This window comes from Nicotiana attenuata, chromosome 2 (genome assembly GCF_001879085.1).
Source record: "Nicotiana attenuata strain UT chromosome 2, NIATTr2, whole genome shotgun sequence".
In the NCBI taxonomy this organism is placed as follows: Eukaryota; Viridiplantae; Streptophyta; class Magnoliopsida; order Solanales; family Solanaceae; genus Nicotiana; species Nicotiana attenuata.
This window is the reverse complement of record NC_031990.1, coordinates 81845279-81869735: the sequence shown is the minus strand read 5'-3', so window position 1 is coordinate 81869735 and position 24457 is coordinate 81845279.

The window sequence follows — 24457 nt, the reverse complement described above, 5'->3', positions numbered from 1 at the left end:
CCTATACTCAGTTATGGCCGAGGGACGATTAGGTGTTCAGGAAATGTTGCTTTGACTGTACATTTGGAGAAAATATAAGTAAACTTTGTCACACCTCCTTTTTATACACCTACCCCGAAGGATAATGTATAAGGGAGTTTTTCCATTTAAAGTGACAATATTCGAAATGGGATTATTTATTTGATTTTAGAGTTGCCACTTGGGATAGGATTGGCTTTTGGTTTCCCAAGTCACCGGTTTAATTTGAATCCCAAATCGAGGAAAATTTCGACTTCCCAATTGAAGTCTGCGAACCAGAAATTCTGAATAAGGAATTCTGTTGACCCGAGGGAAGGTGCTAGGCACCCCCAGGTCCCGTGATTCTAGCAAGGTCGCTTAAATTATTATAAATGGCTAAAAATCTGATTTTTATACATATTCCAACCTGTAATGTAATTCTTAAGATCATTTACCGCTTTTAGTTATCTTGTTTTTACAAAAGTGAACGCCGTTTAAGAGCGTGTTTTTGGGTCACGTCACATGAAATGCACCCGGATCCTCAACACCTCTTATTCAACGTTTTGGGATTTGGATTTGGGTTGCATGAAATGCACGCCCCGAGTTTAGGAAAGTAATATTATTAAAAGCGCGCCTAAAGCGACTAGCGTCTTATTAACTTTGCGGGAAGCCATGAAATTCGCTAAATGGCATGTCCCGTATCTCCAAAATATTTTAATATAGTATTTAATGAGGGCCCCGCAATTTATGCATTTTATTTGGCGAGGCTCATCCCATTTTATTATTTAAAGGCTGTCCTAAAGAAAACTAAGATTTTCTATTTATTATTGTTTCTACAAGGGCCTAATTAATTTGCATTTATAAATTCAGGCCTCGAGTTCAAGTCCGAATTCAAACAAAAGGGAGGACCCTCTTAATTTGAACCCGCTACCTAACTCGAAAACTTGAATTTATATTGCAAATTAATCCCCATATTCCTAATATAATTTTTAAAGGATCTCGATTTCCAGCATTTTTTTTTGGGCCTAAAAGTGTGGCCCAGTTTTGATTGACAGAACTGTCCAGGCGTGGACCTAATTTCATGAAAATTGGGCCTGTTGTTGCACAACTGGCCCTGATCTAGCAGATCCAAGTCTTACAAAAATTGGTCGGAACTACATTGGGCCAGTTGCCCAATTAATTTTAAATAAACCAGTGAGGCTACTTGGGCTCCCAGTTAGTCCAAATTTACCAATGTTCCAGGCGCACAGCCTATTCGATCAAGTTATGTAATTCCAAACAAGTTTATCAATCTAGGAAAATAATTGCAAGATTTTGATGAACTCTGAAATTATCCAAATGACATAATATCTGTTATCTGTTCCTGGCTTATCCTATTACAAAAATGAATCAATTGAATTATATAAAAAAAAACTAATTAATGACTGGAATAAAAACGGACATACACACACTGTTTGCTATTTCACAATTGAACATCTGAAAATAATTTCATACGATACTCCTATATGAAAACAGTCCTATTTAATAATCCTATATGATTTAGCGCCACATAATATTCCTAATTCATGTCAATAGTCTTATTTAAACAGTCCATTCAATTACAAATAAGTATAGTTTAAACACATTTTACTAGTATGAAAACTAACAGCAACTATGAGAACAAATTCAAATAGAAAAATTTGTATTCTTCATCAGAGAACTTCAAAGTGCATACACAACGATGTTTGTTTTCAGGACTTCTAAATTGAGGAAATGTACCTGGGTATCAAATTAAACAGGGAGAATAGGAATCAGCAGCAGTCAACAACAAAACAGCAGGGTCAGCCAATAATTCCAGTAGCAGAAATCAATTTAGAAAAACCAGGCAATGGTATCACACCAGATCAGCACTAAATACACCCAAACAAGCTCGAATACACTCCAAAACCCCTTTGAAATTGAAGCTAGAAGCACTAGGAAACTCAACTGATAACCAGCTTGCAATCAACTCAAATTTTTTTAAGGCAACAGTAGTTTTTTTTTTTGGAATTTTCTACTGGATTTTTGTATTTTTTTTGGGATTTTTGACAGGAATAAAGATCTAGGAGAACATTTGAACTATAGAAATGCAGATTTTAACTTTCTTAGGCTTTGAGATTCAAATTTGAACTTTAGACTTGAAGAAAAGAAATTTTTAGGGGGAATTTGAGGCTGGTAAGGACTTGGGGATTTCAGACTTCCAAAAACTTCCTATTCAAGGCACTAAACATGCCTTTTATAGGCATAAGAGGGGGCAGAAGGTTCTGGAAACTTTTATTCATTTCCCCCCCTTTTTTTTATTTTCAGAAATTACATATTAATCCTAAAGTTTTTACTTGTTTCTCAAGTTACTGCTTTTAGAATTCTAAAACTTACACTTAGACCCCTTCTAGAAGGATCTATGGTGCTCTAGCTTGGTTTTCCAACTCTTTAAATGCCTATACTACCCTTGAATAAGTTCTGAAATTACTAGCCTTAACAAATTGAGCCATTTCCAATGCCCAAAATACCCTTACTCCCCCCCCCCCCTGAAATTACTAAACCAAACAACCCCTTTCCCTTAGTTAAATTTGGCTACAGTTAAAGCAAAACAACCATGGTTCAGCTATATCCAAACAACCTACTAAGAACATCTAAAATTCAAACAAACTTTCAGCTATAACCAACTTAACTAGACAGAAATTAACAACTAATTAAGACTAAATGTTGAACTACAGAATACTAAACTAGTAACTAGTCAATCATAAGAGAATGCTGAAAATAAAGAGTAAACTATTATCTAGATTTTAAATGAAATAGAATTAAACTAACAGTTGAAAATCAACTCAGAAACGAACAGAAATGGAAATTAGCCTAAGGACTAACCTAAACATTTAGCTAGAAATCACAGACAGAATTATATCGAAATTAAACCAACAAGTAGAATTATTCGGGGATTAGAACTACACTTAATTAAACAGATAAAACCCGAATCAAATTAAAACAAAACTAAAAATGAAGAGAAGACTCACTGATTACGTTCTTCAAACTTGATTGATTTCTGGACTTGAATTTTAATTAATATTATAGGTTTATTTTGTCAAAAATAAACTTATAACATTAATTAAAATCATCCAAATTATTGAAACTCCAAACGGGCTAAAGATTCGAAAACCCTAGATCCGAGATTCGAGCTTAACCGGTGATATTCTAAGGTTTTTGGCTTGGGTTTCAGGTTGAGGAAGTTATGGGGACTGTGGGATGTGAATTTGGTTGAGTTTGGACAAGGTTGTGTTTTGGCCGGAAATTTCGATCTAATATTCGAAACGATTGGTTACGATTTGAGGGATATGGTCTTGGGGGTTGGAAAGAGGAGGAAAAGGAGAGTAAGTGGTGAAATTTTGGGAGGATTTGGGGCTTCGCCGCCGGCGACGGCGATTTCCGGCCGGCGGCGTTAGGGCGGAGGGCGGCGGAGATACGGCGGTGTTACACCGGCGGCTGGAGGCGGGGAAGAGGTACGAGGAGGGTGATATATGTTTTAGGGTTTAGGATATTATTAGGACACTTTTATTAAAATGGGGGGATCAATGGGGACCGTTGGATTGGAGAAGATTGACGGCTAGGATAGATTGGCTCCAAACGACGCTGTTTTGGGGCTGGGAGACTTGGACCGGGTAGGGGTTAATTTGGGGCTGGAATTGGGCGGAAAATATTGGGCCTGGGTGGGTTAATTCAAGACTTAGCCCAATTTAAATCCCTCTTCTTTTAATTGTTTATTTTATTTTATTTATTTGTGTTTTGTATTTATTTTTTTCTAATTTTTATAAAAATGCAAAATTAAAATGAAACCTAATCTATTTCCAACATTAAGCTAATTGATTCCTAAAATTGCTTAAAATCTATTTCGCGATAAATTCAACAATTAACAATTAAAAGTGCAAAGAAACTATTTTTGTTATTTTCTTCATATTTTGCTCTAAAGCAATTAAACTATCAATTAATCCTAAAATATGAAATTAGATCCTAATTGCAAATGCATATTTTTGTATGAATTAACATGCACAAATAAAATGCAAATAATTAACAGAAAATAACACCAAAATTCACAGAAATTGTAAAAATAAGGAAAAAAAAATTTTGTTTGAATTTTTGGGAATAATTCATATATAGGGCAAAAATCACGTGCTCACAGCTGCCCCTCTTTGCTCGGAAACATGAAAGGTTTTCGGGCAAAGATAAGTGAGCAAATATGAGCGATTTTTGCCCGTTCGAATATTCCGTGTGAAGCATTTTTAAAAAGTTTGACCGCACCCTGCTTCAGAGGTTGCCTACATATCCTGGGCTAAACAGGAATCAGGTCAGTGTAGTTCGGGAAGGTCTGGTAGCTGGGACTACCAGGAGCTGTGATTTCATTGTTGTTGCTGCTGTTACTGCTCGCTGACCTCCTTATTACACCGTGGTAAAACAAAAGAAGCTAGCCTAAGCTATGATCTATGATTTACAAAAGATCCTATCTATGCCTTCAAACTTGCTCTTATGGTCCTTGTTGCATTGTTGTATTGTATTTTCCTCGGCGACATCCTTTTGTTGCTGCCTTGAATTGTGGTCTGAGATGTTTTGCCCTTTCTCCAAGTGGTTGCCTGACTGCTGAACTCGAATGTGTTCCCTGCTCTCCAAGCGGGTTCTTGATTGCTGTGTTGGACAGTACTCCTCTGTTCTTCAGGCGGGCTCCTGATTGCTGAAACTTGAAATGCGTGCCTCTGTTCTCCAGGCGGTCTCCTGATTGTTAACGCTTTGAAAAGTATGCCTCCGTTCTCCAGGCGGGCTCCTGACTGCTGAAATTTGTATGCCTCTGTTCTCCAGGTGGGCTCCTGACTGCTGAAACTTGAAACATATGCCTCTGTTCTCCAAGCGGGGCTCCTGACTTCAACAAAATAAACAACAAAGAATATTTTCTGCCCCAGTTTGATAACTGGGTACAGCATGTTATCAAATATTAAGAGCTAAAATTGAATTGTACTTCCCTTGTTCTCCATGTGGGCTCCTGACTGCTAAACTTGAAAAGTATTCCCTTGTTCTCCAGGTGGGCTCCTGACTACTGAACTTGAAAAGTATTCCCTTGTTCTCCAGGTGGGCTTCTGACTGTAACAAAATAGACAAACAAAGAAAATTTTCTGCCCCAGTTTGGTGGCTGGGTACAGTATGTCAAATATTAAAAATTGAAAGCTAAATTTTGAATTGTACTTCCCTTGTTCTGGGTTAAGTGTAAACTGATTATCTACAACCATTATAAGAATTTGAAAGCTAAGTCCTATTATCCAGGGAGGTCCTGACAGCTTCTGACAATTACGAACCTAAGTTATATCTTCTAAAGGTATGCCCCCTACTACATTTGTTAACTAATAGGTCTTAACTACTCCCCATTATCCAGGAGGGCCCTAAAAATTAAAATTCAAGTCTTATCCTAGGTGTGCAATTTTACGGCTAAATTATACTATCCTACAGCAGTATCTTGTTATCTAAGGAGATCATAAAACTGCGTCCCATTATTCAGGAGGGTCCTGGTCACCACTCATTACAACCTATGCTCTTTAGGATACGTCTGTGCTAAATTATGCTACTCATGCTTGTTTGGAAATTTAAACTAAGTCCCATTTTCCAGGAGGGTCCTGAGAACTTACCGTCAAACATGCCTGTGCCTGCCTTTCCTTGAGGTGGATTTCTCCGAAACGAATGCAATTTCTGCCCCTGTTTCAATCAAAGAAAAACTTTGTTAATTTTAAAAATGGTGGTTAGTTGCTGGCATTCTTGCTAGGTACATCCCTGCTGCTGGGCTTCACTCTGTCCCGCTTTCCTGGCCTTGCTTTGAATCCCCCTTGAATTCCTGACCGAATTTCAATCCTTTGACTCTGATGACCCAAGTGTTCTATCCCATATTGTTGTTTTTTGTGTTTCCGACCCCTCTTTTGGTATTTCACATTTTCCCCACAATTATCCAACTAATCCAACAATGAAACTCCTAGTGGTCCTTTATGACTTCCTTTGCTTTTGGCATATTTTTGACGTACTCCGGCCCTATCTGTGCAACTAGGAAGCTGGTAGTTAGCTTTGATATTCCCTCCTTTGTTTCGAACAAAACTGACACCGAAACATCCTAGAGATAAACCTCAAAAGAATGAAACGCAATGATCTCAAGAGTTAAAGATAAAGAGAATCCGAGAACGGATGATTTGTAATGAAGAAAGAATGAGACTTATCTGAGTGGAACGGCTGGTGTCATTGAGCATGCCATGCATTTTGGATTAATCAACCCAGTCTGTCTAACCAATCAACTTTCGATTGCCACATTCGCCGTTTCGGACTTTCACAACCCGTTTTTTGCCTAAACCCAAATCTTGCTCGTCTTGCAATGTCCTGAGCATCTTTGACCACGGACATGTCTCTTTTAACTGAAACCTCACCTTCGCCTTACGGTGCCCGTGAGGGTTTTCACCAATAAGACTCTCTCATTTTGATTTCTCTCAACTCACTTCGCCTTACGGTGCCCGTGAGGGTTTTCACCGATAAGACTCTCTCATTTTTTTTATTATTTTTTCTTGCACCGGAGTGTTGCCCCTGATGTGAATCACTTCGACTTGCTCGTATTGGCACTTCCTGAAGATTGATCGAAAAGGTCTTTCTTTGGACCGTAATGCAGGCTTTTGGATAAGGTTAGAAAGAAAGGGTATAAAAGTCTCTAAAACAATTCAATATGAGTTCGCAACTACAACTTTCAGAATCAACTTTCTTGCACAACCATAACTGCTGCCCCAGTTCCTTTCGTGGAGACTTTTGGGATTTTGTTTTGATGTGACTGAACCCCAAGGAGAGGCTGCCTACGTACCCTTTCGGGATCAAGTCAAACGTAGTTCAGGTCATAGGAATTGCTTTGTTGCTGTTTTTCTCTTTTCTTTTTCTTCCTCTTTCTTCTTTTCTTTCTTCTTTCCTGTTTCCTTTTCATTCTTCTTCTCATTTCCTTTTTGCTTTTCTTTCCTGTTTCCTTTTCATTCTTCTTCTCATTTCCTTTTTGCTTTTCTTCATTTGCTTTTCTTCTTTTCTTTTCTTCTTTTCTTTTTCTTTTTTTTTCTCTTTTTCTTTTTCTTCTTTTCTTTTTCTTCTTTTTTTTTGGTTGAACTGTGGTTTATTATTTCTTCACTGTTTTGCCTTGCTCAAACTACTGAGTTATTATTGATTCCGAAAGAGGGGTACGAAGGAAAGTAAATGAGGCTCAAGAGGGGTAACAACGGATAAAGTGTTTGGATAGCAGAACAAAATGCCTTCGTCATTTCAATCTCAAAAATATGCCAAATACAATAAAGTACAATTAAACCAAGAAATCATACATAGTATCGCTTGACTACGTCAGAGTTGATAGCTATTTCTACACATTTTCCTTCTACATCTGTCAAATATAAAGCGCCATTGGACAACACTCTGGTTACAACAAATGGCCCCTGCCAGTTTGGGGCGAACTTTCCTTTTGCCTCAGCCCAATGAGGTAGGATACGTCTCAACACCAACTGTCCTACTTCAAACTTCCGCGGACGCACTTTCTTGTTATATGCTCTTGCCATTCTCTGTTGGTACAATTGACGGTGACACACTGCTGCCAATCTCTTCTCATCAATCAAACTTAGTTGTTCCAAGCGGGCTTTAACCCATTCAACATCATCAATTTCCGCCTCGGCGATGATCCGAAGGGACGGGATTTCAACCTCTGCTGGTATTACTGCTTCAGTTCCATACACCAGTGAATAGGGAGTCGCCCCTACTGAAGTGCGGACAGTAGTGCGATAGCCCAACAGGGCAAAAGGTAACTTCTCATGCCATTGCCTTGACCCTTCTACCATTTTCCGAAGTATTTTCTTGATGTTCTTGTTAGCTGCTTCGACTGCTCCATTTGCCTTAGGACGATATGGGGTGGAATTGCGGTGTGTGATCTTAAACTGCTGGCATGTCTCGGCCAACAAATGACTGTTGAGATTGGCACCATTGTCTGTGATGATTACCTTCGGGATCCCAAACCGGCATATGATATTCGAATGCACGAAATCGACCACTGCCTTCTTGGTCACAGATTTGAAGGTTTTTGCCTCCACCCATTTAGTGAAATAATCAATAGCTACCAGAATGAACCTGTGCCCATTTGATGCTGCTGGCTCGATTGGTCCAATGACATCCATTCCCCAAGCAACGAATGGCCATGGTGCTGACATTGTATGCAATTCATATGGTGGAGAATGAATCAAATCTCCATGTATCTGACATTGATGACACTTGCGCACGAAACTGATGCAATCCCGTTCCATAGTAAGCCAATAATAACCTGCTCGGAGAATCTTCTTTGCCAATACATATCCACTCATATGAGGTCGCAAACTCCCGCATGTACCTCAGCCATGATAGCTGTAGCCTGTTTAGCATCCATGCATCTCAACAATCCAAGATTTGGAGTTCTTTTGTACAACACTCCTCCACTGAAGAAAATCCACTTGCCAAGCGTCGAATTGCTCTCTTTTGATTCCCTGTAGCTTGTGCTGGGTATACTCCCATCCGGAGATATTCTTTGATATCATGGAACCACGGCTCACCATCAAGTTCTTCTTCCACCATATTACAATAGGCATGCTGATCTCGGACCTGAATCTGTAGCGGGTCCACATAAGCCTTGTCTGGATGATGCAACATTGATGCCAAAGTGGCCAAAGCGTCGGTAACCTCATTGTGAATCCTTGGAATATGTTTGAAGTCTATTGATTGGAACCGTTGACAAAGTTCATGCAAACATTGCCGGTATGGTATGAGCTTCAAATCTCGTGTCTCCCATTCACCCTGAATCTGGTGTACCAGAAGATCGGAGTCACCCAGACCAAGATTTCCTGGACACCCATGTCTATAGCCAATCTCAATCCCAAGATACATGCTTCGTATTCAGCCATGTTATTGGTGCAATAGAAACGAAGTTGAGCAGTGACAGGGTAGTGTTGCCCTGTCTCAGAAATCAGTACCGCTCCTATCCTTACACCCTTGGCGTTGGCAGCTCCATCAAAGAACAGTTTCCATCTTGGCTTCTCGACTTGTTCTAATTCTTCAACATGCATTATCTCCTCGTCCGGGAAGTATGTTTTTAAAGGTTCATATTCATCATCAACTGGATTCTCAGCTAGATGATCAGCCAGCGCTTGTGCTTTCATTGCAGTCCGAGTCACGTAGACAATATCGAACTCCGTAAGCAAGATTTGCCATTTCGCCAGCCTCCCTGTGGGCATGGGCTTCTGAAAAATGTACTTCAACGGGTCCAGCCGAGAGATGAGATAGGTGGTATATGCTGACAAGTAATGTTTCAACTTCTGCGCTACCCAGGTTAAGGCACAACACGTCCTCTCAAGTTGAGTGTACTTTACCTCATATGATGTGAACTTCTTGCTGAGGTAGTAAATTGCCTGCTCTTTCCTTCCTGTGATGTCATGCTGCCCAGTACACAACCAAAAGAATTATCCAACACGGTCAGATAAAGGATCAAGGGCCTACCTGGCTCTAGCGGGACCAACATAGGTGGACTAGCCAAATACTTCTTAATCTTGTCAAATGCTGCTTGACATTCATCCGTCCATCTGACCGCAGCATCTTTCTTTAACAGCTTGAAGATGGGCTCGCAAGTAGTTGTAAGCTGGGCAATGAACCAGCTGATGTAATTCAACCTGCTAAGCAAACTCATCACATCTTTCTTGTTCCTTGGCGGCGGTAGCTCCTGAATGGCTTTGATCTTAGACGGGTCTAATTCAATACCGCACCGACTCACCACGAATCCCAATAACTTCCTAGATGGAACTCCAAACGCACACTTTGCTGGATTAAGCTTGAGGTTGTACCTGCGGAGTCTCTGGAAGAATTTCCTCAAATCCCTAACATGGTCACATTGTTTCCTCGACTTTATAATCACATCGTCGACATAGACCTCGATTTCCTGATGTATCATGTCATGGAACATGGTGGTCATCGCCCTCATATACGTTGCCCCTGCGTTCTTCAACCCAAATGGCATGACTCTATAACAATACGTCCCCCAAGGCGTGATGAATGCCGTCTTTTCCGCATCCTCCTCATCCATCAAAATCTGGTGATAGCCCGCATAACAATCCACGAAGGAACCAATCTCATGTTTGGCACAATTGTCAATCAATATGTGGATGTTTGGTAGTGGGAAGTTGTCTTTCGGACTTGCCTTATTGAGGTCACAGTAATCTACGCACACTCTGGTCTTTCCATCCTTCTTTGGCACAGGCACAACATTGGCTAACCAGGTGGGATACCGCGAGACTCGGATGACTTTTGCCTCAAACTGTTTGGTGACCTCTTCTTTGATTTTCACACTAATGTCCGTTTTGAACTTCCTTAGCTTCTGCTTGACAGGAGGGCATGCTGGATCAGTGGGCAATTTGTGAACCACCAAATCCGTGCTCAAACCTGGCATGTCGTCATACGACCATGCAAAAACATCCTTATACTCAAAAAGTGCTTTAATTATCTCTTCCCTGGGCTGAGGTTCCAAATGGACACTTATTTTCGTTTCCCGCACATTCTCCCGATCCCCTAAATTGATTGCATCTGTGTCATTCAAATTAGGTTTGGGTTTTTCTTCAAAGTGGCTTAATTCTTTACTGATTTCCTCAAAAGCTTCCTTATCATCATATTCTATTTTGTCATCACACTCGACTTCTTGTATTATTATGTCTGAGTTAGATTGGCTTTTAAGACTGGGCTGAAGACTCCTCATGCATGACACATCACTGAAACCAGCATAAAAGGGACTGCACAAGAAAGAAAAGAAAGACAAAATGAAAACTATCAAGAACGAAAAGAGGGAAAATGCATTTCATTAATATTTAAGATAATAAGGTTTAACTCATCCAAACGAACGGAACATAGCATCCGAATTACAACCTTGGAAATAATCCAGATGAAACTGAAAAGAAAATCAAAACTAACTACCAAGACTCCCTCCGGGTAGGAAGAGGAGTTGCTTCCCAATTGTTAAGCTTGGACTGGGGCCCCACGAACTGAACATCTGCCTTGCTTGGACCTTCTCCGGCTTCTAACACATTCACCTCATGAAACAACTTTTCAAACTTCTCAATCAGCTCCCTGTCGGGGTCAACCATACCACTGGGCATTACCTTTGCTAGGCGCTTTTTAGTACCAGGCCTGACAAAGGAACGGGAGAGGCGGGGGATAGGTTTTGGAAAAGTCCATGCTTTCTTTTTCATTTTTCTAGCTCGACTTATATCTGCAGCAGTGGGTTTGAAGCCTAAGCCAAAAGTATCCAGGTTTGCGGGAAGGGATACTGGCTGTACGATGCCTTGTAGAGAAGCACCTAAGCCTTTTCCAGGTATAAATCCGTTCTTCAACATTTCCGACGCAACCATAACGGATGCAGCAGCTACTTTTGGCACGGGGATACACTTCCCTTCCGGGATTTTCTCAACTGATACCGTATCGAAGACTTGATAAACCCATGGGCCTTTGTCATTCTCAGCTTCTATAAAAGGCACAATGGCGTCACCCAGAATACACGAACTATCTTCCCCATGCACCACAATCTCTTGCCTGTCCCATTTGAATTTGACCATATGATGCAAGGTAGATGGCACTGCCTTTTCTGCATGGATCTAGGGTCGGCCTAACAAGAGATTGTAAGAAACAGCCACATCGAGCACCTGGAACTCTATAGTGAATTCAACTGGGCCTATTGTCAGCTCCAGCACTATATCCCCAACTGTATCCTTGCCTCCCCCATCAAATCCTCGCACGCAAATGCTATTATTATGAATTCTCTCGCTGTCCACTTTTAACTTTTCCAGGGTGGAGAGAGGGCAAATGTTTGCACTGGACCCGTTATCAACAAGCACCCGGGTGACCACGGAGTCTTCACATTTCACTGTGAGGTAAAGGGATCTATTATGTTCGGTGCCTTCCAAGGGCAGCTCGTCATCAGAAAATGTAACCCTGTTGACTTCAAAGATCTTGCTTGCTATTTTCTCTAAATGGTTCACGGAAATTTTATCGGGAACGTGGGCTTCATTCAGAATTTTCATCAACGCCTGGCGGTTCTCATCTGAGTGAATCAATAATGATAGCAAAGATATTTGCGCCGGGGTCTTTCTCAACTGTTCTACAATGGAGTAATCCTGTGCCTTCATTTTCTTCAAAAATTCTTCTGCTTCCTCTTCAGTTACAGCTTTCTTCACTGATGCTGGATTGTCTTTGGTAAGTCTAGCCTTTCTCAACTCGTCAGGAGCAAAACATCTCCCCGAGCGAGTCAGACCATGTGTTTCACAAACTTCTTCCTTGACTTCCTTTCCCTGATACATCACTGTCACTTGGCCGTAATTCCATGCGACGGCCTTTCCACTGAGTACCGGTAGCTGAGTCACTGGCTTGATGACAACTGGCTCCGTGCGAGCCCCTTTCACAATCACAGCGGGCTTAACAGCTGCCCAGACACTATCACCTTAACTAGTTATTTTTCTGCAACACTGCTCGAAAGCTCTTTGTTCATCACTACAACTATCAAAAATTACATTATGCTTACTTTAGTCAAAGTCTTCTTCTTTTGCAGCCTGTCATTCTTAAATGCGGGATTGGGTCGAAAACCGGTTCCAGCGGGATTTCTGTTGGTTCTTGGGGGTAGGTAGGTGTTTTGAGATGAGTAAGTATTTTGTGGGGCGGGTGCGCGCCATTGTGCATGGGTAGGAGGTTGGGGGTATGTTTGGGCGTGGTGGACAGAGAAATGGGGAGCGGGAGGTGGGTAATAACGCTGCGGTGTGCCATATGGGGTATGTGGGTAGGTTTGGGGGTGAGGGCGAGGTTGGTGATAATATGGTGACGGACCTCTGGACCAAGCTCTTGATTCCACTACTGCAACTTCTTCTTTCTTCTTCTTTCCCAATACACCTCCGGTGCCGCTCTGAATAGCTTGAGTAGTTGCTTTGATTGCTGAATAGCTCATAATCTTGTTAGACTTGAGACCCTCTTCCACCATACTTCCCATTTTCACGACCTCATTGAAAGTTTTCCCCACTGCGGACACCAGATGACCATAATAGGTTGGCTCCAAAGCCTGAAGGAAATAATCAACCATTTCATTCTCTTTCATTGGAGGATCGACTCTTGCTGCCTGCTCTCTCCACCGGAAACCATACTCTCCAAAGCTTTCTCCGGGCTTCTTCTCGATTTTAGTCAGTGACAGACGGTCCGGGACAATTTCGAGGTTATACTGAAAATGACATGCAAATGCTTGAGCCAGGTCGTCCCAGGTGTACCATCGGGCATGGTCCTGTCGTGTGTACCACTCCAACGCTGCTCCACTTAGACTTTGACTAAAGTAAGCCATCAATAACTCGTCCCTTCCTCCAGAGCCTCTCATCTTGCTACAGAATCCCCTTAGGTGGGCCACTGGATCACCATGGCCATCATATAAGTCAAATTTGGGTAACTTGAATCCCGCTGGTAACTGGACGTCAGGAAACAGGCACAGGTCCTTGTAAGCTACACTCACTTGTCCTCCAAGCCCCTGCATATTTCGGAAATGACTGTTCTAGGCTCTTGACCTTCCGGATCATTTCATCTTGCTCAGGGTTTTTGGGAGGCTTTTTCGTCTTCTGCTGAGAGATCAAGGCGNGTTGTTGGGTGCTCGAAAATGTTGTGAAGGCAAGGAGGCATTATTCGGCGCTGGTGCTCGCCATAGGGAGTGACCTGATGGTTGGACATATGATCGGACCTGAGGTGGATTATGTGGAGCTCGGGGATAGGTTTGGGGTTGGGGTCGAGGTTGATTGTAATATGGTGATGGACCTCTGGACCAAGCTCTTGATTCAACTACCGCCACATCTTCTTTCTTTTTCACTACCCCTCCAGTGCCGCTCTGGATAGCCTGGGTAGTTGCCTTGATTGCAGAATAGCTCATGATTTTGTGGGACTTAAGCCCCTCCTCCACCATACTTCCCATTTTTACTACCTCGTTGAAAGATTTTCCACTGCTGACACCAAGTGACCATAGTAGGTGGGATCCAAAGCCTGTAAGAAATAATCAACCATCTCATTCTCTTTCATTGGAGGATCGACTCTTGTTGCCTGCTCTCTCCACCGGAAACCATACTCTCTAAAGCTTTCTCCGGGCTTCTTCTCGATTTTAGTCAGTGACAGACGGTCCGGGACAATTTCGAGATTATACTGAAAATGACATGCAAATGCTTGAGCCAGGTCATCCCAGGTGTACCATCGGGCATGGTCCTGTCGTGTGTACCACTCCAATGCTGCTCCACTTAGACTTTGACTAAAGTAAGCCATCAATAACTCGTCCCTTCCTCCAGCGCCTCTCATCTTGCTACAGAATCCCCTTAGGTGGGCCACCGGATCACCATGGCCATCATATAAGTCAAATTTGGGTAACTTGAATCTCGCTGGCAACTGGATGTCAGGAAACAGGCACAGGTCCTTGTAAGCTACACTCACTTGTCCTCCAAGCCCCTGCATATTTCTGAATGACTGTTCTAGGCTCTTGACCTTCCGGATCATTTCATCTTGCTCAGGGTTTTTGGGGGTTTGAAAGTGGCTTCGGGTGGGTAGTACTGGTTATCATGAATTTGGAACAAAGGTTCGCTAGAAGACCTGTGTAGTGTGGCAGGTGGGGGAACCACGAACACAAGAGCGATTGGTGGGGGAGGACATGGGATTTGTTTGGGTGGTGGAGGTGGTGGTGTTTGAGAGGTGGTTCCGTAGTACTGCTGGTAAGTAGGGAGAACTGGAGATGAATTCACTGTGGGAGGATCTTGAGGCTGAGCTGGTGGTGGGAGGTAAGTGGGGTTAGCGGGATAGGCTGGTGGTGGATGTCCCCTCGACCAGGCCTGGTACATTTCGGCCATTTGTTGCTTCGGTTTATACATCTCCTCCTTCATTGCGTTAACGTCCACTACTTCCTCCTCCCTAGATGGGTCGACAATGCTTGCTTCTAACTCCTGATTGACCATGTTTGACTTGTCCTTAGAGCGGGTATTGTAGGGATGGGTTGCCAGAATGCCAGTCAACTTAACCACTTGCATGGGCTCATCAACGACAACTTTGTTAGTGGTTAGGGCATTAGTAGATAGATAACCGCACATTGAGGGGTGAATGCACCTAAGCAAGTAACAATTTCTATGATGTATTTGCTTGGGTTGCATGCGTCATCCCGGCTTGCCAATTGTAAACTTTCTCTTCTCTTTTCTTTTCCTTTTCTCCTTGGTTTTCCTTGTTCCTAACTGCTTTTCCCTCAAAATTATTTTTTCACTCTTATCTTTCCTTTTCTTGCCCTCTTTCTTGTTTTTCCACCTTTTATTATTACGGTCGAATCCTATGGAGATTGTGAATCAGACCAAGCGTAGTTCTTGCAAATAAATGCGAAAAATAAATGCAATAAATAAAGAAACAAATTTCGTGAATTTTTAAGTTTTCATTAATAACAACTGCAATTACAAAGCTACTAAACTATTTTTTTTTCGGAAAAGAGAAGTATAAAGACCAGACTTAAAAGCAGAAATACAGACTCGAAAAGCAGAAATACAGACTCGATTATCTAGGAATACATCAAAGCTTCAAATCCTGGGGCCTGCGGGGCATCTCTCGGCATCGCCGCGGGCCTGCGTGCGAGACCCTTTTGCAACTGATCCAAATCATTCATGACCCGGCGGACGAATATCATCACGGAAGCAAAGAATGTGGTACGACCCATCCGCTCACCAGCTTGGCACTTCATGATAATGTAATTGGCAATGTTTCTGATTCATTCCCTGATTTGGCCCTTTTCTTGGAGCAGCCGAGTTATCTGTTGGGTACGAGCCTCTAGTACCTGAGAATCCTGGAGGTGAAGGTCTTGTAACAATTTTATTTCCTTTTCCATCTCAGCGACTAACCCATAACACTGTTCTCTCTCGGCCCGAAATTCTTTGTCCTGCCAAGCAGCCTTTTCTTCAAGAGTATTCATTTTTCTTTTCATGTTAGCAATGGTTCCCTCATAGTTCTTCTTCATTTGTTGTACAAACTGGGCCCTTTCCTCGGTCTTCTTTGCCCATTGTGCCCGAAGCTTTGCCACGCTTCCCTCGGATTTTTCTAGTTCCTCCTGCCATTCCAGAACTTGTTTCTTCAAACCCTTTATCAATCTTTCGTCGGATAGACTCCTTTCCCGATTCCTGGCATCTATTTTCATTTGCTGAATTTGGGCTTTGAGAGCTTCATTCTCCTGGACCAGTTTCTTCTTATCACCTTCGTCGGCGGCGGCTTGCAAAGTGTTTTCAAATCGGAGTTCCTGAACCCGTTTTTCCAGTGCTCCTATTCGGGCCCTATACTCTTTTTCCTTAGCTAACCAATCCCACTGCACCTGAGCCTCGTTAGTGAACTGTTGCACATGTGGCCTTTTGGCGGGTCTCTCGGGAATCTGGAATCTCTTACCAAACCAGACCAAGTATTTGGGATCTACCTCACCGTTGGCTCGGTCCTGCACTATAGTCTTGGGTTCAAGGTATCTGCACTCATTCCAAATCTTTCGGACTCTGCCTTCAGGGAATGCAGCTTTCGGGCCTAACTCGATGACTTGCTCACTCAAATCTTCATCGTTGTGCACTGTCTGGAATCTTCCAAATTGCCGCAGAACTCGGTAAGGAGCATAAGGCTGTATGCTTCGAATACCCATCAAAAGAATATAAGGGACCTCCGCTGAGGTGTATACAGCTTCAGTAGTAGGGAGCCATCCATAAGCCCATTCAACTTTATCTGCGCTCAAGGATCTTAAGCATGACGACCAAACCTCAGTGCCCTTAGGGAATTCAATACCTGTCACCCGGGTCTCAAATTCTGCAATACAACTCAATCCAGCCAAACCGTAGTTCATATAGCCTGTGCGATGACAGAGGTGTTCCTGTATCCATAATTGTAAGAGCAAATTGCAGCCTTGAAAGAATTTCTCCCCTTCCCGACACTTGGTCAAAGCTCGGTACATTTCCGCTACAATCAGGGGAACCACCGTGCTAGTAGGCTTTTTCATGGCAACATCTAGCATCCCTACCAGGCCAAGGTCTATGTGACCGTCTTTCCTCGGACAAACCACCACTCCCAGAAAGGCTACCATGAAGGCTAATCCCCGTCGGGCTTCCCATTTGTCTTTATTTCCAGCATGTGTCAATCCTGTGTTAGGTTCCTCAAAATCTTTGGGGTTACCATACCGATGATATAAGAAATGCAATGTACAACACCCTTCCGCCAGATGCGGGTCCTGAATATCCCGGGTGATGTTCAATAAATCCAAGAACCTATGAAGGGTTACCGGTCGTGGGGCAAGTGGGTATCTACCTCGGAGGTTCCCGTTGAGACCGGCGTATCCGGCAATCTCTTCTAATGTAGGTGTGAGTTCAAAATCTGAAAACCGGAATACATTACGGGTCGGATCCCAGAATGGTATCAATGCCTCAATAATATCTTTCCTTGGTTTGATGTTCAGCAAATCGACGAGACCACCCAAACTTTTGACCACGGTATCTCTGCTTCCCTTTCCCAAATCATGCTACCACATATGGAGTTTCAAAGGGATCTCGCTCAGGACTGAGAAGGTTTCGATGTTACTTGAATCCATCCTGCACATTTATTAGGGGACTTTAATGACTTATTTTGAAAAATGGCTATTTGTGCAAAAATTCTTTATTTAAAAACAGGCCTTGGATTTGCAGATACGGCCTTTCAGCACTTCTGGGAGGAAGATTTTAAGGCTGTGCCCGCAAACCATGTAAAAATGACTCAGGGTGGCTGTTCTTGCAAAAACAGCCTTCCGGCGTCCTTTTGGGGACATTCGGCTTATTTTAGACAAGAATGGCATCACCCGACTTATTTTGACAAAAAGTTAAAGTCTTGACATTTTGGCTATTTTTGCAAAAAGGGTGGTTGGACCCGATGAGGGTTGCCTATGTATCTCACATCCGGTGAGAATCAAACTGGCGTAGTTCTGGCGGATTGAACCTAACTATTTTTGAAAATAGGACTCTTTTGTTTTTGTTGGCAAATACACTATTTCTGAAAGCAAAATTCATTTTTTATGTTTTCTTTTTCAATGGCAAATAAACAAACTAATTTGAAAATAAAACTCTTTTTTGTTTTTCTTTTCCATTGGTAAACAAAACAAACTAAAAAAACAAGCTATTTTTCTTTTTTTTCCTTTCATTTTCAAAAATCCGGCAGCATTTCGGCACTACTTGGATATTTGGTTTTTCACAACAAATGGTCACCCTCACTTAGTCCTAACACTGCTTATTTTCATAATTCACTCATTTAGACAAGCCGGTCAACATGCGAAGCTGAGCAAATAAATGCGCAAGTAGCACGTAAGATGCATCAGGATGGTCAACTTATTTCAGGTCACCTGTCCTAGACGGACCCAACCCCTGTGTTGAGTCCCCTAAGTCAAATTCACATGATGCAAACAAGCGTCCTACTAGGGATCCGGCATGGGGTTTTGTTCTTCTAGGTTTAACCCTAGGTTTATTGGTCTAGACCTGGCTTACCCGAGCGGACAACTCGGGCCGAGGGGGAGGCAGCGTACCGGGGATACAGAAGCTCCGCCGGCTTTGCAACTTATCCAAACCTCGTTCTAAATGGGAAAGACTCTAAACAGAAGAGAAGCTACACGAAGTGCACCCTTCTCTATGATGTAGAAGACTCAGAGAGAGGAAGGGATTCGTAACAGTTTATATATAATTCAATCAAATATCAAAGCGGAAAAATAATTAGCACACAAGGCATGAAACATGTAGGAATATCAGATAAAGCCAAATATAACAATTTAGCTGAGCTCGAATTCTTGAACCCTGAACCGAAATTCTGGGTTCTTGGTCCCCAGCAGAGTCGCCAGAGCTGTCACACCTCCTTTTTCGCTACACCCCGTGAAGGGTATAATAAAGGGAGTTTTTCCAATTAAAGGACAATCGAAACGGGATTCGTTTATTAAGAAGTTCAGAGTCACCACTTGGGAGATTTATGGTGTCCCAAGTCACCGGTTTGAATCCCGAATCGAGGAAAAGGTTTGACTCTGTTTAACAGTCGCGAACCAAAAATCCGGGTAAGGAATTCTGTTAACCCGGGAGAAGGGGTTAGGCACTCCCGAGTTCCGTGGTTCTAGCACGGTCGCTCAACTGCTATCTTTGGCTAAAATCTGATTTTAATACATGTTATCCTATTGCAATTTTAGAATTGTTTAACCGCTTTTAATTAATTTTTTTATGAAAGTGAACGCCGTTTAAGAGCGTATTTTTGGATCACGTCACATGAAATGCACCCGGATCCTTGACACCTCTTATTCAACGTTTGGGATTTGGATTTGGGTCGCATGAAATGCACACCCGTAGTTAAGAAGGTAAAATTATTAAAAAGTGCCTAAAGTGGCTAGCGTCTTGTTAACTTTGCGGGAGGCCATGAAAATTCGCTAAATGGCACGTCCCGAATTTCTAAAGATTTTAATAAAAAAGCATTTGATGAGGGCCCCACAATTTATATGTTTTGTGCGGCGAGGCTCGTCTCATTTTTTATTTAAAGGACATCCTAGAGCAAGCTACAATTTTCTATGTAATTTTGTCTCTAAAGAATCCTAATTAATCAATTTTATCAATTGCTATTATTTAAAGTAAACAAGGAATTTGAGCTTTCAAGTTCAAGTCCACACTTGAACAAGAGGTGCACCTCTTAATTCAAGCATGCTACCTAACGAGAAAACCCAAAGCCATATTACTAAATTCAGACCCGGGATCTTAACATAAATCCTGACTTTTAGTATTTTTAGGCTTCGCCAATTAACCCAATTTCTGTTAACATGAAATTGCCCTGCGATTTGGGCCTTCTTAACGTCCATTCCGATCTGAACGAGCTTGGTTTTCCGTTGAGCAACTGGGCCAAATCGTTGGGCCCAGATTTTATTCAAGGGTTATTTTGGCTTGCTTTGGCTCAGTATTGAACCCAAGGAGCCAATTCTTAGACCTGCAACTATTCGAATCCAATGGACTATTGATAAATGACACTTCAATAACAGTAGACTATTGATTCAAGGATATTTCATTATGCATTTCAAATAAGTCCAAATTAACATTCAACACACATGAGCAATGGCCTAGTGTCTTATGATTTACAAAAACAGGATTCTACACATATGATTTATAAGACTAAAAACTAATATACTGTACTGGAGTTCTTTGATAAAGCATTCTTACAATTCCAACCAGCTGATGGTTCGATTACTCACGAAGCACACTATATTAATGCTAATAACAGATAAATGGAGCACACACGATGATTATCCCCATATGTTCGACAATAATTCGTAACTAAACTTGAACTAAGTTAAGTATACCTACTGCTATTGGAACTTGCTACACTAGACTAATGTTTAACAAAAAAACAACTACATGATTATAGAATTCAGCAGTCTATTACAGGTCGAAAATCCAGAGCAGTCCAAATCAAGTTTTAAAGGAAACAATCCTAATTATACAGTCATGTGTTTATTGTTCAGGTAATACAACCAAACGACTAACATTAATTAACATCTAATTACTTGTTCACAACAGAACACGTTCAATGAGCAGAGATCTGAAGAACAGTTCATTTCAACTCCAATTCGAAGCCACAATGAGGTGAATTTGAAGATATGTACCTGGAATTTGAAATACAACAAGGAAAAGGAGAAATCAGCAGCAGTAACGAACATGAGATCACAACAATCACAAAAAGCAGTAGTTCAACCCCGGAAATAATTTCAAATGAACCCAGCAGGTGTTTTCACGCCAAATTAAACAGCAAACCAATCAAAATAGCTTGAATAACACCAAACGGATTTGAAAATGCNAGTCCCAAGGTAAACTTATTAAAACGTGCCTAAAGTGGCTAGCGTGTTATTAACTTTGCGGGAGGCAGTGAAATTCACTAAACGGCCTGCCCGAATTCTAAATATTTTTTTATATAAGTAACTAATGAGGGCCCCGCAATTTGTATATCTTGTTTGGCGAGGCTCATCTCTTTTTTTATTAAGGGCCAACCTAAAGCAAACTAAAATTTTCTATTTATTATTTGTCTCTAAAAGGCCGATTAATTCACATTTATAAATTCGGGCCTCGAATTCAAGTTCGAAACCCAATTTTATATTTATGAATTAATTTCCTCTATTCTAAGGTACTTGTTTTTGAACCTACGTGAGCCTAATTGGCCAAAGATTTCATCAAGAGGCAAATAGGCAATTATTGAGTAGATTTTTATATAACTGGGCCCAAGTGACATTTGTTTGATTATTTGGGCCTTGCCGTTGAGCCCAGTAGCTCAAGCCTTTATTGAATTAATAGCAGATGGACCTGGCATGGGCCCAAACTGAGCAAACGATGCCTGGGGATGGTCAGGGGATCGGGTCTCCATGGCTGGCGTGCCATGCTCAAATTTTACCAAAAGCAACAGATTTAAATCACAGATTTTGCTATGGTCAGTGTATTCAACATTTGACAGTAAGCTAAACATTGTATTTCTTATTCCAATTGACACAATTTGAATCCCAAATTTAAATTCATAGTTTGTATCTAATTATCCAATGACTAACTAAATCAGATCAAACAACTACTGAGATTACATGCTAAATTCAGATGACTCATTAACACCAACTACTAAAGGCTAACGCCTGTTCTGAAATAATGAACTTAAGGAAATACTAATTTTGACATGGAAACTTACTATACTGATATTAGCTATTGCATCTACTTGGAAAACATGAACTCACCAATTTCAATCTAATAGTAAGTCAAACTGACCCTAATTTTACATTTTTAAACATAGATGTGCTAACATGAAATGAGTACTAATTAAAGCTGATAATTACAACTTAACAGTCCATTACAATTAGAAATCCATTCACGTCCAATATATTCTTAACAAACAACAATTCAAGTTATTACAGTTAAGTACAAGTGAACGTTAACTAGAGCTTCTGAACTTAAGCTCCTATTTCATTTCATTTCAATTGGATGTACCACGTGAAAGCAGGCTCAAATGTGTACCTGAAAGTTGCAGAATAAGAAGGAATAGTGAGGTCAGCTACAACCGATGAGAGGTAGCAGTAACAACTTCCAGCAATCAACAAATGTATCAACAGGCACGATTTGGAACTCAAACAAAACAATTCAAAGTCCAGGAGCACCACAGCAATCAGATAACAGTAAAATGAACTTGATTGAACCTTAATTTAGATCAAAGCACACACAGTCAAAGCAATCTCACAACTTCAGCTACCAAATGCTGAATTTAGAGAGATCAAACTGACAACTAGTTTCCAATTAGATTAACAGTGCCAATGGAACAACAAATTTTATTTTGGTTTTTCATAGATTTTCTACTGTTTTTGGTTTTTTGAATGTTTGAATTTCAAAAATCAGATTTGGAGAATATAGAGGGAGTTTTGGAGGGATTTTTAGAGGCTGAAACTTCTGGGAATTTTTCAGGGGCTCCAAACTTTTTTTTCAAGGCAATGCATATGCCATTTTATAGGCATGAGGGAGGGCAGCCCTCAAAATACTTTATTTACCAGGTAGCCCCTTTATTTTCTAACTTGTTGCTCAAGTCTACACCCTAATTTAACTGAAATGTGCCTTAACCCCACACCTAGAGGCTTCTAGGAAATTCTAGCTAGATTCCATACCATGAATTACCCCAATTGCCCCTACCCTTATTCTGGAATTATTGAATTACCCTAACTAGACCCCAGCCCCCTTTCTTATCCTAATTAACTATCAACTATAACCAATTCCCTGGAATTAACCAAAAATAACAAAAGAGAATTATCTAATCGTTGAACCAAACCAAGCTAATTAACTATCAGATTACTAATTAAAACAATCACTATTGAAGAATTCCACTAAACTAATCATGTAATTATCAACTAACAATCCTAACACTGAACGATTACGCATCAATATGTGAACCCAAATGAACAAATAACAAACATGAATCAACTAATTACCCTCAATAACTAAGAGGCAGAATGGATTTGGAAACAATTAAGACTAAGAAAGAAGCAGAAATTAACTTGGCAACATTCTTTAATCACATGCAATCAAAACAAAAACAAAACTAAATATCAATCAAACAGAAAAGAACTCACTAAAATCCGGATAAGTCTCGCAGTCTCAATTCGACCCTGTCTGGCGAAATTCGAATGCTAACAATAGTAGAAACCTTACTAAGGAAGCCCTGGGACCATGTAACATCCATTTGAATCATTTCAGAACATCTAGGGTTTTTGGCTAAAAATTGAGATTTGAGAATTTCCGGCCATATTCGAGGGATGAGGTTAACGGAATTAGGTAGAGGAGACTCAGGCGAACCTAGGGTGTTAATTTGGGACTATTTGGCATACTTTGGGTCTTGGCCGGAGAATCTTTGGTTTAATATTTGACGCTTTTGGCCGGGATTTGAAGGAGACCATTTGCATATTTGGAAAGAGGGTGAAAAGGGGAAGCTGGGGTGTTATTTTGGTGGCCATTAGGGTGACTGGCGTTCGCCGGCGGCGGCTAGGGTTTGGGTTGTTTGAGACGAATCAATGGATTTTGAGGGAAACCAAGCTCACGTTCGAGAAGAGAGTGTTAAGACGGTGTGATGGTGTGTTTGTGGGAGCCACTGGCTTAGGTCACGCTCGCCGGCGATAGGGTTCCGGCGAGGTAACAGTGAGGGAGGCGGAGAAGGAGAGATACGAGGAAGAAGGATATATGTTTTAGGGTTTAGGATATTGTTAGGACACTTTTATTAAAATGGTGGGATCAATGGGGACCGTTGGATTGGAGAAGATTGACGGCTAGGATATATTGGCTCCAAACGACGCCGTTTTGGGGCTGGGAGACTTGGACCGGGTAGGGGTTAATTTGGAGCTGGAATTGGGCGGAAAATATTGGGCCTGGGTGGGGTAATTCAAGACTTAGCCCAATTTAAATCCCTCTTCTTTTAATTGTTTCTTTTATTTTATTTATTTGTGTTTTGTATTTATTTTTTCTGATTTTTATAAAAATGCAAAATTAAAATGAAACCTAATCTATTTCCAACATTAAGCTAATTGATTCCTAAAATTGCTTAAAATCTATTTCGCGATAAATTCAACAATTAACAATTTATTTTCCATATTTTGCTCTAAAGCAATTAAACTATATTAATCCTAAAATATGAAATTAGATCCTAAATGCAAATGCATATTTTGATGATTAACATGCACAATAAAATCAAACAATTAACAGAAAATAACACCAAAATTCACAGAAATTGTAAAAAAGGAAAAAAATTTGTTTGAATTTTTGGGAATAATTCATATATAGGGCAAAAAATCACGTGA